Below are 15,032 nucleotides of genomic sequence, written 5' to 3'. Positions count from 1 at the left end.
CAAGTTACTTTGAAGATTTCAAGAAATCAATGAGGAAAAGAATGAGAATACTGGTTTCTTTGGTTGAACAATACTATAATGACATATGTTTTCTTGTTGATGCTAATTAAAATTTTATGCAAGCTACCACACCAAGGATAAGATGGTAAAGACTAGTTGGGTATGAAATTAATATTTATCAAATTAATATTTATGAAGCCTCCGTAGCCATCATTGCAATACTAGCAGAGGAAATAGTAAAAGTGCAAAGATATTTGAGAACTATGAGATGGTAAAGTCAAAGATTACCATGGATTTGAAAACTACATCAGCCATTAAGAAGAAAGATAAGATAGTAAAGAAGCTAAAAGTCGAATTTGGAGAAGGTGTTGAAGAGGAAGAAGAAGAGGAAGAAGAAGAAAATGAAGAGGAAGAAGAAACACAAACTCAAGCACCTCTTGCATTGACCCAGGGCATGGGAGAATACAAGGAAGAGGAGGAAACTGAAGGTGTCAAGGGAGAATAATCCAAGGAAGCACCTACTCCTACTAAGCCAAAGAAGAGGAAGGCTAAGGAACAACCAGTGACAAGGGCAAAGAAGATTGTCAAACCTAGCCCATTCGATCCCACTACTCCTACCACTAGAGCTAGCACACATGCTACAACTTAGAAGGCCAAGGAAAACACAAAGATAATAGATCAAGGAGGCCAAGTGAAAAAGAAACAAAGAAGAAAGTATGTGACCTAACCAAATTCGGATAAAGTGAGGATAGAATTAGATGAAAATAACCAATTTAAAGTGGTGAGCCAAATCCTTTATCTGATCTTGAAAACTTATGTGAAAATGTCAAAAGAAATGTAGATTTATCTAGTTTGAAATGTATTGATTTTGATAAACTTGGAAAAGAAGAGAAAAATCAAGTGGAAGAGGCATTATATGCCATGATGTCAAAATTTAAGAACACTCCACTAGAATTTTCCAACTCAATACCAAAAGTTTTATGTGATATTGTTCAGCAAAAATGGCATTATTGTTTAAATTTGGAAAAAAAAATAAGGGAAACAACATTAGCCCAAGTAATGCAAGAATTTACAAAGGGATAAATTTCTAAGGCTATCAAGAGATATGTAGTTAGGTTCACACCTAAATATAGAGCCTTTAGCATTTTTCAAAATAACATTGAAGATGTGGTCAAGAAATCAACTTAAATATGGAAACTTATCTATGGGTTGACTACTATGAAACAAGGAGACGCTAACCCTTCAGTTGGTAAAAATGATGATAAGGATGATGAGAATGATGATAAGGAAGATGATGATAAAGATAATATAGTTGGGGGAGAGACAAAACAGCAAGATGATGACAAGGCAACAACTAAGCAACAATAAGATGAAAAGAGTTTGCATGACACACAATTGCCAAATGTAAGTCCTCCTCATGACGCAAGTGTAACAACTAAGACTATAACTATAAAGGATGTTTCTAATGCATTAGCTTAGAAAATCAATCCACTTACTATAGAAGAGTTTAAGAAAATTCTAAACCAATCTACACTCCAAGCTAAACTCTATGAAAATACAGTTTTGGTCAGTGTAGAAGAATTGCAAAAGGTAGTAACTGAGGTCACAAGGGAAAAGGTGAATCCACAAGAACTACCTTCTATCATTCTTTTAGTTACTAATTTACAACCTTTAGTTCAAACAACAATACATACATCTACCAAGGTTGATACAAGTGTTAAAGGTGATACTATTGCAAAGAAGCAAGTAGAGGAGAGAGATAGTACTACAAGTCAACAATAAAGAATAGGCCAGATGGATTCATCTATACCTAAAGCATAGAAACAAGGTGCTAGCCAAGTCATAGTAATAGATTAGGGCAAGCCTTAAGAGCATGAGTTAACACCTAAGGTGAAGGAATAGGAAGCCATCCAAGTACTAGTTGCCCTACTAGCATCTGACACTCCTTCTACATAGGCTCTTCAAAAGTGGAGCACAGACGCCATTCCATTACAAATATCAGTTTCAATCCCTAGTTCATCAAAGGTTGATAAGATAATTCACTATGGAGACATTAGCCTTGATGAAGAAATTGTTATTCCAAAGTATGAATATGAAACTATGATATTGGAACAAATAGGCATATTACAGCAAGCTTTAGAAAGGAAAAATCATCAAGAAATGCTTAGGAGAGAACATAGGTAGAAGAAAGCACTCAAAGATATTAAGGACATCTTTCTAGATGCATTTAGCTTGCCAACTCCTGAAGAGACTGAGACACTGATAGAACAACTAACAGATATAGTGGAAAAGGTCAATAATGAAGACCTTGATACAACTGCAAAACTTTTAGAATGGTCAAAAAAGAAGTTTCAAGATAAGGTGAATGAGAAAATATCTAGTGAGATAGCACTACAACAATTTGCATTGGCAACAAAGGTTGAGGATGTGAAGAAAGTACTTGAGAATATATTCTCATTGTACACAAAGCTATGTGATCCTACACTCTTCACTCAAGAGACCAAGAGTCATATTTTGAGTCTAGAGAGAAACCTCACCATATCAGGTACTAAGCTACCTCAGAACCTAGCTCTAAGTGAGAAGCATTTCAAAACATTACTTCAGAAACAAAGTTAATTAGCTTTATAACAGCAAAATAAGGTTAGCATAAGAGCCAAATTGACATATATATAGGCATATCTCACCCTACACATGGAGATATTGCATAAGGAGCTAGGTTATGCCGAGACTCTACTAAAGAAAGATTCTAATCTTTCTACTTTAGATGACCTAATACACCTTGCTACCGAGCTTGCAATCCAAATCAATTCATTGGATGTTGCATCTAACAACTGGGATGTAGCTCTAAGGATAATAATGGATGTTCACAAATCATTTTTGGACAAACACATTATAGTGTATAGCCCATTTGACATAAGTGTTAAAAAGGGGGAGATATAATACAAGGGGAGATATTATAATAATATATCATGAAGGAGATATAAAAGAAAGGGAGATATAATATGAGAAATATGATATGGGGGAGTATGAACAAAAGAGAAATAGAAAAGAAAAGGGGAGCATAGTAGCAAAATTATATCATTGGGGTGATATGCATTTTTGGAGAGAAAGAAGCAAAAAAATATAGATATCAACTAAGACAGAGCATATTAGATGAAAGAGTATCAAATACAATGCATTGAAGTCAAAGGGAGGATAGATTTTGGATAAAAAATAGACACATTAACTCAGGGGGAGTTATCAATTTTGAGGTATATAGGTTATTGAAGAATTTTAAAATTTTGAAGTTTTGTATATAAGCTGAGTCATGGATATGTTATACTCGAGAAGATTGAAGTTGATTATGTATATTCAAGTGTTTTTGACACTCATATCAAAGGGGGAGATTTTTTTATCACAAATTGGTGTTGATAAGTGAGTGTCAACACACTTAAGCAACTCACTTAGTTCATTTTGAATGAGTAATGCATGCTAAGCACAACATGTAAATATTAGACCATGTCGAGTTGCAATGAGTGTCGAGTTACTCAAGTAATGAGCAGATAGACTATGCTAAATGATTCAAGAGAAAAGTAAATAGCGGATGTTGAGTAGTGTAGATGCCAAGTCAAAGTAGAAATATAGTGCATGCTAAGCATCAGAGACATCATATGCAGAGTGAAATAGTTTTGACATATTTGTTTATAATGGCACAAACAACTATGTAAACTTTTTTGGAGCCAACTTAAGGATAGATTATGATCTTTTGGAGATAAGGACAAATTTCTATTTGAATTTCCTATGCAATTACATGTAGCCAATTAGAAAAAGGGAAGGTTTAGGTGGCAAAATGGATGAATCTCAGGCATAGATTTATACCTAACCTTAAGCCACTTAAGTCTTCTTAAGGAGGGAAAAGCCCTAAACTCTTTATGGGTGAGTGATCAAATTTGAGGAGCGAACAAGATAGTGTCTAGAGCATTCAAGGTGACTTAGAAGAAAAGACTGAATTGTAGAATCAGTTAGAGAAGAACAGAGGATAGAGAAAAGGATACATCATTGAGACATCTGATCATGAAGGATCAATTAGACATTGTTTAGAGGTTATCTGTCATCAGGCAAGAAAGTGTTGATCACAGGATCTATGTTGATACATTTTAACAAGTGATTTTAGTCAAATCTCTTAAGTAGAGTAGTCCTAATATGCTGTATGAAATCCTTTAATAGGGTGCTTACTTAGTTGTAAGTTGAAGTCCTCTAACAAGGCACACTTCTAACAGGGTGTTGAAATCCTCTACAAAGGTGAGACCTAATAGTAGGGCATACCTTTCAAAAGGTCGATCATGTTTCATGGTCAAAACATTGTAACCTTAATTGGATACACTTTACAACTATAGTAGTGAAGATTTGTGGATGTCATTCCCACCCTAGTTTTACTTTCTCACCTAGAGGGTTTCTAGGTAATCATATCTAGTGTTATGTGTGTGATTCCTTACATATTTACATGATTTAGATGCATATTCTTTACATGTTATTTTAGTTTACATATTGAATGTGTATGATGAATGAATGGTGAAAGTTTTATGAATCCAAGTTTAAACTATTGATTCACCCCCTACCCCCCTCTCAGAAGTTTACTCTTTCCACTTGTAATTCCAATAGTTCTTTCTTCCTTTTTTAATCTCTTTACAAAAAAGTTATGAAAACAGACTTCTCCACAAAATTTCTATGATATATGATAAAAAATTTCTCCCTCTTTGACATCTCATGCCAAAGACAATGTTTAATGAATATCAATGTACCTCAAGTACTGATTCATTTGCAATATATGCCCTTGTCAATACTACATCAAGTGATTGATCTTCAACATGCTTTGGTTGATGTGCAACTAAACTTCATTTAGTGGGCTTTAGATAGGGGAATGACACCTAGCTTACCTCTTAGATATAGAAATGCATCCTTAGGTAATGGCTTGGTGAATATGTATACAATCTATTCTTTAGTATTTACATATTCCAATCTTACTTCTTTATCTTGTACCAATTCTCTCAAGAAATGATATTCTATAGTAATGTATTTATTTTTTGTATGCATCACTGGATTCTTTGATATATTAATTACACTAGTGTTATCATAGTATATAACTACTAGAACAATTGACTATTGTTGCCACATATTCTACCTCTATTGTGGACTAAGAGATATAATTGTGTTTCTTGCTTGTCCAAGACACTAGTCTCTTATCAAGAAAGAATGCTCCACCTCTGGTGCGCTTTCTGTCATCAATACTTCGTACCCAATCTGTATCTATGAATACTTTTAAATCCAAATTGCCTCCTATGTTTTACCATAAACCATATTCTTCAGTACCTTTTAGATATTTTATGATTTTCTTGATTGCCATCATGTGATTTTCTTTGGGATTTGCTGAGAATCTTACCACCATACTAACTGCTAATGCAATATCAGGCCTTATATGAACTACATACTACAATTTTTGGATCATTGATCTATATGTGTTTGATCTGCCTCTTTGGAATCATCATTTTTTGAAAGTTCATATCTAGTAGACATAGGGATTCCAACTGGACTTGAATCCTCCATTCCAAATTTTTTTAGTAGCTCCTTGATATATTTAGATTGAGTAATGTAGATACCATCTTTCTTCTATTGAATCTACAATCCAACAAAGAATTTTATCTCACCAAACATAGACATCTCAAATTCTTTACTCATTTCTTCTAAAAATGCCTTGCACAAGTCATCATTTCTTGTGAATAAAGTATCATCAACAAATATTTCTACTAGTACAATTATTTTGTCTGATCCTCCTTTGATATATAGTTTATTGTTATCATTTGTTCTTTGAAAATGAATCTATATCAAATAGTTATGAAGTCTTTCATACCAAGCTCTAGGAGCTTGCTTGAGAGCATATAATTCCTCGTATAATTTTCAAACCATGTCTCTTTTGTTAAGATCTACAAAAACTTTAGGTTGTTCAATGTAGACTTCCTCATCAAGAATTTCATTAAAGAATGTAGATTTTACATCCATTTGATAAATTTTAAATCCTCTATGAGTTTCATATGCTAGTAAAGTTCTAACACCTTCTAATCTTGTAATAGGAGCAAATTTTTTACCATAATCAATACCTTCTTCTTGAGAATAGCCTTTACATACCAACCTTGCTTTGTTTCTAGAAACTTTTCAATCTTCATTTAGCTTATTCTTGAATACCCAATTTGTGCCAATTACATTTTTATCCTTGGGTCTAGAAATAAGAGTCCAAGTTTTTTTCTTCTCTATCTGTTCTATTTCTGCATTCATTGCCTCAATCCAAGTTTCATTATCCAAATAATCTTTAACATTTCTAGGTTCAAATTCAATAAGTAAACATGTACCTTTCAATTTGTTCCATCTAATTTCTCTCCAATGATCTGATCAAGTGCATGATGCCTTCTAACATATCTTGCTAAGATAGGTTCTTTGGATTTGGAATGAGTTTCATTAATTTCATCACAAACTTCAGTATTAAGCTCAAGTCCCACTATCTATGACTCAGGTCCATCAACCTCAGTTTTCTCTAGCTCGATAGCCTCTGACTATGACTCAGGTCCTTCAGATTGTGACTCGGGTCCTTCAAATTGTGACTCAGGTTGCACAATCTACAACTTGGTAGTTGTTGGAGATTTTGGGGACTTAGGAGGGGAAGCTTCCTTTCTTTTAGATAGATTTGGTAGGGTATTAGGTTCATAGTAGAAAAATCTTCTGTAATCCTTAGGCTCTTTGTTGTTTTCTTCTTCAATCTTTTTCGCAAAATCATCAATTCTCACATGTGCACTTTCTATGATTTATGAGTAGAAAAATTCAAACAGTTGTATTTTTTACTTCTATAGGAGTATCCTAGGAATATGCCTTCATCACCTTTGACATCAAATTTACCTTTCCTAGATTCTTTCAAAATATAAAATTTGCTGCCAAATACTTTCAAGTAACTTACATTAAGTTTGTAGCCATACCATAGTTCATAAGGAGTTTGATTTAAGTCTTTCTTCAGTTGTACTCTATTCATTGTATGAACTGTAGTGTTGACTACTTCCTTCCAGTATTTGATTCTAACATTTTTTTCTATCATTAATGTTCTTGCACAATCCATGATGGATTTGTTCCTTCTTTCAACTATACCATTCTACTGAGGTGTACCAGGGGCTGATACTTGTCTTTTAATTCCTTTTTCAATGAAAAAATCATTGAACTCATTGGAGATGAATTCACCACCTCTACCTCATCTCAAACATTTCAATTTATTTCCAGTTTATTTTTCTACTCTTGCTAGATACTGGTCACTTGAATTTTTGAAAAGCTTATTATTTTTCTTTTAGATACATTACAGTCATCATTCTAGAATAATCATCAACAAAAAGAATGAAAAATTTATCTCCACTATAATTCTTTATTCCAATAGGTCCACATAAGTCTATATGCACAAGCTCTAAGACTTCTTCAAAATTATAGTTCTTGCTATTTGAAACTAGTATTTTCCATCTTACCAATTTCACAATTCTTGCATAGACCCATATCAGGTTTTCTCAAGCTAGGAATACCTTTACTCTTTTGTGTTTTCTTATCATAACTAGATTATTAAAGTTTACATGACATAATCTTTTGTCCCATAACCATCTTTCTTCTACTTGAGCAATAAAACATGAACTTTTGTTGAGATCAAGATAAAATAGGTTACCTTTTGTTTGTTTGCCCAATCCAACTAGATTTCCTTTTCCATACAACATTTTGGCCTTCCCATTCATAAACTCCACTTTGAATCCAATGTTTTTGATAAGATAAACAGGTTTTAAGGGATACTAAAACCCATAAGTTATACAAAAAAAAGGCTGATAATAAGCAAAAGAAGCCCAGCCAAAATAGAGGTCCAACAGCTGAAAAAATGAAAAAAAAGCCCGAAGGCCTAGCCCAAAACAAAGGCCCATAGAAAGGCCAGAAAACAAACAAACTAAAACAAACTACATAAATCCTGTCCAAAAGCCAAAAGCCAAGAAGATGAAAAAAAAAAAGACAAGAAAACTAGTCTTCAGTTATCTTCTCCATTTCCTGCATAGTCTGAGCTGCCTCGACTATCTTTTGTTGCTCCTTTGACATTTGATCCTAGACCTTCTCCATGCCCTGATCCATACTGGTGAACATACTGATTGTGGCCTTGTCATCATCTGACCTAGCCTTATCCCTATTCTGTCCTCCCTCCTCCACCAACAAGCCTCCGTCCTTAAGTTTACCAACAAGGGATTGGATGTTGTCATTCATCAAACTTAGGAGAGAAATCATCTGACTTGCCAGGTTTTGGTTGTAGTTTTCAAGATTTCTTAATCTCCTTTCATTTAAGCTTTCTCTATTATCCTATTCCTCCTGGCTGTCATTACCTATCTTATTCTTAATACTTTCCATCTGGGATACCGTTTCTCTAACTTCCTCCAGCTCATGGAAGAGCCATTTGATTGATCTAAAGTTGTCAATCATACTACTGCAAGCATTATTTAGAAGGTTCATACCAGTCTCCCTTGCATTGTCTGAGATGGCCAGGATAGCTGGTTCTATGAGCTCATTGAGCCTAGGCTGCTCCAGGTTGTCCACCAGGATTTGAGGGTTCATAACTTCCCTAAAAATTTCCATAGTAGTAGTCCTCACATTGAAATTTTTCCAGGCCTTTCTCTTATTTTTGACCTGCACTTCCCCCTCATTCTAACCAGTGATGACATTCTCTTTTTCCTCCGAAGGAGGCTAAGACTGGATAGAGGAGAGGGGAAGAGGAATAGCATCTGTCCTCTGATTTCTAGTCTCCTCAACTCTCACTACCTCCCTCTTTCATTTTTTCCTAGGTTTCTCCTCTTCCAACTCCTCCTCTGACACTTTGTTAGAATCTTTCGTATCCATTTCCTCCTCCTCCTCAGCATAACCCTCTTATGCTTGAGCTTGGCCATGATCCCTAGGGCTTTTCCTGATAGGAGTTGTAGCTGTGGATTGTTTCCTGGCTTGACCTTTTTTCTTCTTTCCTCAGGAAACATTCTCCTCCTCCGAGCTAATGCTCTCAATGTCATCAGAGTCAGTAGAAAAGTTGGAGCTGCCTTTGTCAACATCCTCAACTTGAGGAGGGTTATTGCATTTAGATTGAGCTTTGAAATGCTCATCGATGAGGAGCAATAATCCCTCATGCAAAGCAGGGTTAACAGTGGCTTTCTTCTTGAAACTAGAGATTTCCTTGTTCATAGAAGTGAGAAGGTAAAAGGGAATGGAAATTCTTCTCTTATGGAAAAAATGATTTAAAATCACAAAATGGTGAGTTGTGACCCGATCAAACCTAGGGTCTAGGGTAACATAATCAATGAGGGCATATAAAACATACCTCCAGAACTTCTTTATAGTCTCTGTCACATAGAAAGACTCTTTCTTTTCCAGCTTGTTAATCTCTGTAGAATTTTTCATGAACTCCTTGACTGCATTGGACAAAAGTTTCTTATCCCTGTAGAATTTGAAACCCTCCATAGGGATACCAGTGACCTCCACAACCACCTCCTCTGTGATTTGGAAAGAAACCCCATTCACCTTGACCTTGCCATTGTTCTATGAGTTCACCATGATGTTGGTGACCTCAGGGTCAAAACCATGGAGTTTCTCGAAAAAATTTGCAACCCCACCCGTTTCCAATTTTTTCCAAACTTTGCCCATATTCTTCCACTTCTCCACTTCACCTGTTGGCTCCTTTCTGCTCCATTCTCCAATCATGACATCCATTTTTTCTTCAACAATTCTCATGAGCCACAATCTCTGTAAATTTTTTCCAGCCAATATTTTGGCTCTGTTTCTATTATTGGGTTCGTGATCATTTGCCTCTTTGATACAATAGCAAGTGAAAATGATGACGATCCTCCAAATGTGTTGAAAAGACAAAGAAAATCCCTTGAGATTACAAAAACCAAGAAACTTATTATGGCTCGTACCAACATCCATTCTTTCTTTATTAAACATGATTACATTTAGATTGACCCATACTTTCGTGGAATTTCTCCAGCTCAATTTTGACTTAGCCTCCATCGAAATATCTTTTCTGGAATGCCAGATCATCTCTTTGTCTGCTCCCACCCCTTTGTTAGTGAACCAATTAGCAACTGGGTTTGCCTCTCTAAACGCATGAGTGACGTGGACCTTCTCAAATTTAGTGAGGGCGGCACGTGTCTCATCAATTATATTTGCAATCAACCATAAGGGAGGAGAGATACCATTAATATTTTTTATTATTTTTTTGGAGTCCCCTTCAAGCCAAAGTTTGGAAATGCCAGCTTCAAAAGCCAAATTTACCACACTGTACGTGGCTTTGGCTTCGACCAAATGGTTGGTCTGGGTTCCAAGCGGAAGAGCAAAGGCCACAATCCCCTCCCCAAAACTATTTCTTATAATTCCACCACTTCTAGAGGGGCCATGGTTGCCCTTAGAAGCACCATAAAAGTTGGCTTTTGACCATCCTTCTATGGGTAGAATCCATCTGGCATCCTGCCTTTTGGGATCCCTATCTTTTTCTTTAACCGTCTTCTTGTCCCCTATATCAACTTCCCCCTCCTTCATCACTTGAAAGTTTTCTTTTATGTTTTTCAAAATCTTTCTTCCCAAAATTATTGTCGACTCCTCTCTATCCCTAAAAATTCTATTGTTCCTTTCCTTCCAGATGCTCTAGCAGAAGTGAGGCAAAAACTAGGCATAATTATCCTGTCGGCCTGCAATTTTACAAAGGCTTTTCCAATGACTGAAAAAGTTGATAAGGTTATCCAGCCAGCTCCAGAGAATCTCTATTTCCTAATTAAGAGAATTCCACACCTCCATAGAAAAGTCACATTGAATGAAGATATGATTTCCTGACTCAGACTGGTTTTTACAGAGTGGGCATATGATGGGCATAACATGGCCTCTCTTCATGAGATTATCTTGCTTTAGGATTTTGTTCTGAAGGCCCAGCCAATAAAATATGTTGATCTTTGGAGTGAGGCCTATGAGCTAGGCATCCACCCAAGGGGGTTTCTCCTTTAAACCCTAGAGAGAGTTGTAGCCAGAAGCAATAGAATAACTTCCATTGGGATTATCCCTCCAGACTAGCTCATCCTTATTATTACTAGGGATCAAAGAGTTAAGCATAGTCATTATTGGTTTCAAATCCTCAAAAATGAGGGAAAGGTCTCTCCCTTCTTGACCAACCCTATAATTGCTTACTTTAAACCCATATAGCTCTGTGCATTCTTGCACCCATCTCTCAAAAATTGGGTTGTTAGAAAGTGGGCCTTGACATAACCACCTGTCAAAACAAAACTGAATATGCTCCCCATTGCCTAGTTTCCAAGAGACCCTTGCCTTAGCTAGGTCCCTGGCCTTTAGGATACCATTCCAAATAGTTGACCCTTTAGGGATGTCCTCATTGAATAAAGTAAAATGAAGAGAGGGTCTTCTAAGGTATTTATTTTCCAAAATGTCTCTCCATTCACCAGTGTTATTGAAGATTCACCATATTTGTTTTGCAAGAAGCACCTTATTGAGATGGGTAAGCTTTCAGATGCCCAGATCACCATACCTCTTAGGGAGGCAGACCTTCTCTCAGGCAACAAGAGGGTACCTTTTCTTTCCTTCAAGTCTGGTCCATAGAAAGTCTCTTTGGATTTTCTCCATTTTCTCTGCAAATTTCATAGGAATTCCAAAAAGGCTCAAGGCATAAATGGGAAGGTTCTGAAGAGTGGATTTGACCAGTAAGCATTTCCTAGCCTGGCTAAGAGAGGCACCTTTCCATCCAACCATCTTCTTGTTGAATCTATCCAGAATACCATTCCAGAAAGAGTCAGGGGGAGAGGAGCCCAAGGGGAGCCCTAAATAGGATGAAGGGAGAGAGCCCACCCCACAACCAAGGATTCTAGAAATTTTCCTTTGTTTTACTTTAGGGGTGTTAACAAAGAAGGTTGATCTTTTTTTCTAGTTAATCAGTTGTCCAGTCCCTCTGGAGTAAGTATCGAGAACATCTTTCAAAGTCTTAGCTTCTTTCACAGAAGCTTCCCCCCCATTATAGTGTTGTCCACAAATTGCTGGTGAGTGAAAGGGACATTTCTCAAAGAAGGCTTAATCCCTTTAAGACTTCCATCAGACTTTTTATGTTCAATAAGCCTCCCAATGCATTCAGCTAAAATAATGAAGAGGATAGGTGAGAGGGGGTCTCCCTACCTGAGACCTCTAGAAGGTTTAAAGAAATCAGAGGGGGCTCCATTAATCAGAATAGCAAGAGAGGAGGTAGACACCAATTGAGAAATGAGTTTACACACTTTATTGTCAAAACCAAAGGCCTGAAGGACCTTCCCAAGAAAGGACCAATCCACCTGATCATAGGCTTTTGAAAGATCCAATTTGAGCAACATACCTTCCCGCTTGGAAGCTTCTAAAGAATGAATAACCTCATGAACCATCAGCACCGAGTCCAAGATTTTTCTCCCAGGAACAAAGCTAGATTGTTGCTACGAAATGATCAGATGTAGATTTTAAGCATTCTGGAAGTGAGAACTTTAGAGATGATCTTGTAGAAAGAGTTGCACAAATTGATGGGCCTAAACTTGTCAAAAGAGTCAGCCCTTGGGGATTTAGGGATGAGAACCAAGAAGGTAGAATTTATCTCCTTAAGAATACTTCTAGCTCTGAAGAACTCCTGAACTGCCTTAACCACATCCCCCATGACCATCGGCCAATACATTTGGAAGAATAAGGTGGAAAACCCGTCCGGACCAGGTGATTTGTCACTAGGTAGGAGAAAAGGGTCTCTCTAACTTCTAAAGCATTAGGAATAGCATAGAGAAGTTTATTTTGGTGGGGTTGAATAATCTGAGGAATACAAGAGATGATATCCTCTTGGTCCACCTTTGAAAGCAGGGGGTCCTCGGAGAGAAGAGAAGAGAAGAAGGAGATCGCTTCAGCTGAGATATTTGGATATTCAGACAACAAAACCTACCCCTTCTTGATTCCAGAGATCCTGTTGTTAGCCCTATTTTTTAGGGTGGAGAGATGAAAGAACTTCATGTTTCGATCTCCATCCTTAAGCCATGTGATTCGAGATTTTTTCCTCCAGAACTTTTCCTAGCTGTTGATGATGTTATGAAGATCAGATAGGATCAACAGCTTAGCCTCCCTATTACTCTCATTATATCCTTCCTTCTGTATACTATCTTGGATAACAGATAGATTGTCTGACAACTCCTCCTTGTCATGGAAAATATGGCCAAAATCAGACTTGTTCCAAATTTTTACCATCCTCTTCACATTTCTGAGCTTTCTGGTGACTCTAAACATGGCTGAGCCATCAACACCAATCCTCCACCATCTTTTGACATTATCCAATAGGTCAGGGTGACTAGTCCACATTTTCTCAAACCTAAAAGGGAAATTTCTCCTGGGCTCAAGAGGGGGCACCGAAAGTGAAATGGGGGAGTGGTTGAAACCAACTCTAGGAAGTAGAGATAATCTATAGCTAAAAGAGTGCAACCAATTTGGGGAGATTAAAGCTCTATCCAATTTGACCTGAATGCAGTCTTGACTAGCTCTCTTGTTAGACTAGATAAAGGTACCCCCCGAGAGCTCCAAATCCATTAGGGCTAGGTCATTGATGGAATTGGAAAGATCCTGCTTACTTTCCCAATCCAGGGGTAATCGTCCCATCTTCTCCTTGTCCTCCAGCAGAGAGTTGAAGTCTCTCAGGATTATGCCTTTCTTAATGTCACTGGTTTGCACCAACTTTCCAACTTTGACTGAGTAATTTTTTCTATCTCTCTTGTTGTTGGGAGCATAAATGTTCAATAAAAACCAGCAATCATTAGTTTTCAAATGTTGAATTCTACATAAGAGGATGTTATCCTCATCATACTCAGGCACAATATTGAAATGTCTGTTATTGAATAATAACAGCAGCCCTCTAGATGCTCCTTCTAAGTTTGAGGCAATTCCATTCATGTTGCTATTGAATCTAATATTTTCCAGATTTTCTTTCTTCATTTTCATTTCTTGAATAAGAAATATATCAGACCTTTGATCCCTTATCATATTTCTTACCACTTCTTGCTTGTGGATTCCATTGAGTCCACGAATATTCCATGAGAGGATCTTCATGCTTTAATTGATGAGCAAGCTTCCTGGATGGTGTGTTGCATTCCATCCATGATATTTCTTCTTGATTTCATTCTTGTTTTTCCTTCCCACTGAGTTGATTTTATGACCAAGATCTACCTTGGCCTTGCTTCTAGTTGAAGCAAGAGAGGCAGGAGAGGGGTCCCGACTATTCTTCTTCTTTCTTCTTCTGACTTCTGTCCAGGGAGGCTCTTCTTCTTCTTTACATAAATCAAACAAAGTATCTAGCCTGGCCAGTTGTTCTGATGTTGAAGCAGACAGCCATTCTAAGATTCTATTCACTATTACAGGGGGTTCCCTACTAACCGAGTTTATGGAGTTTTGAGACATTGGTTTCCCTTCCTTTTGTTCCTCCATAGAGTCTGAGACAGAGGAACGGTTTGGATCAACCTCCTCAGAACTCTCAAGGATTTGAGACTCCATAATACTTTCCTCTTTGAGATTATCCTTGGTTTCCTTCATTTGGGAAGGGTTGGTTTTGTCCTCGGTTGTCACTTTCCCTTCTCCTTCCAGTGCTTCCACTACAACTTGGAGGTCTCGGGGTTTAGCTTGGAGATCAGGAATAGAATCATTAGCTTTTCCTTCAGCTTCTCCATTTTTCTTGACTTACATTTCTTTCTTCTTCCAAATCTTTTTGAGAACATGAGCATCTTTCTTCCCTCCTTGAGGGCGGGCCTTTCCCCCCATTCCCTTTCCTTTGAATAGTGGGCAGAATCCAACCATGTGGTCTACCTTCTTACAATGGAAGCATGCAAAAGGTACACTTTCATAGTCAATCTTTTGGATTTTGCTTCCCAATCGAGATTGAAATTCTATAACTTGAGGCATATCCTGTCCTTCAA

This window comes from Cupressus sempervirens, chromosome 10 (genome assembly GCF_028749045.1).
Source record: "Cupressus sempervirens isolate cs-2001-9-10 chromosome 10, ASM2874904v1, whole genome shotgun sequence".
NCBI classification, from domain to species: Eukaryota; Viridiplantae; Streptophyta; class Pinopsida; order Cupressales; family Cupressaceae; genus Cupressus; species Cupressus sempervirens.
The sequence above is the reverse complement of the archived record's forward strand: the minus strand, read 5'-3'. Positions refer to the sequence as shown.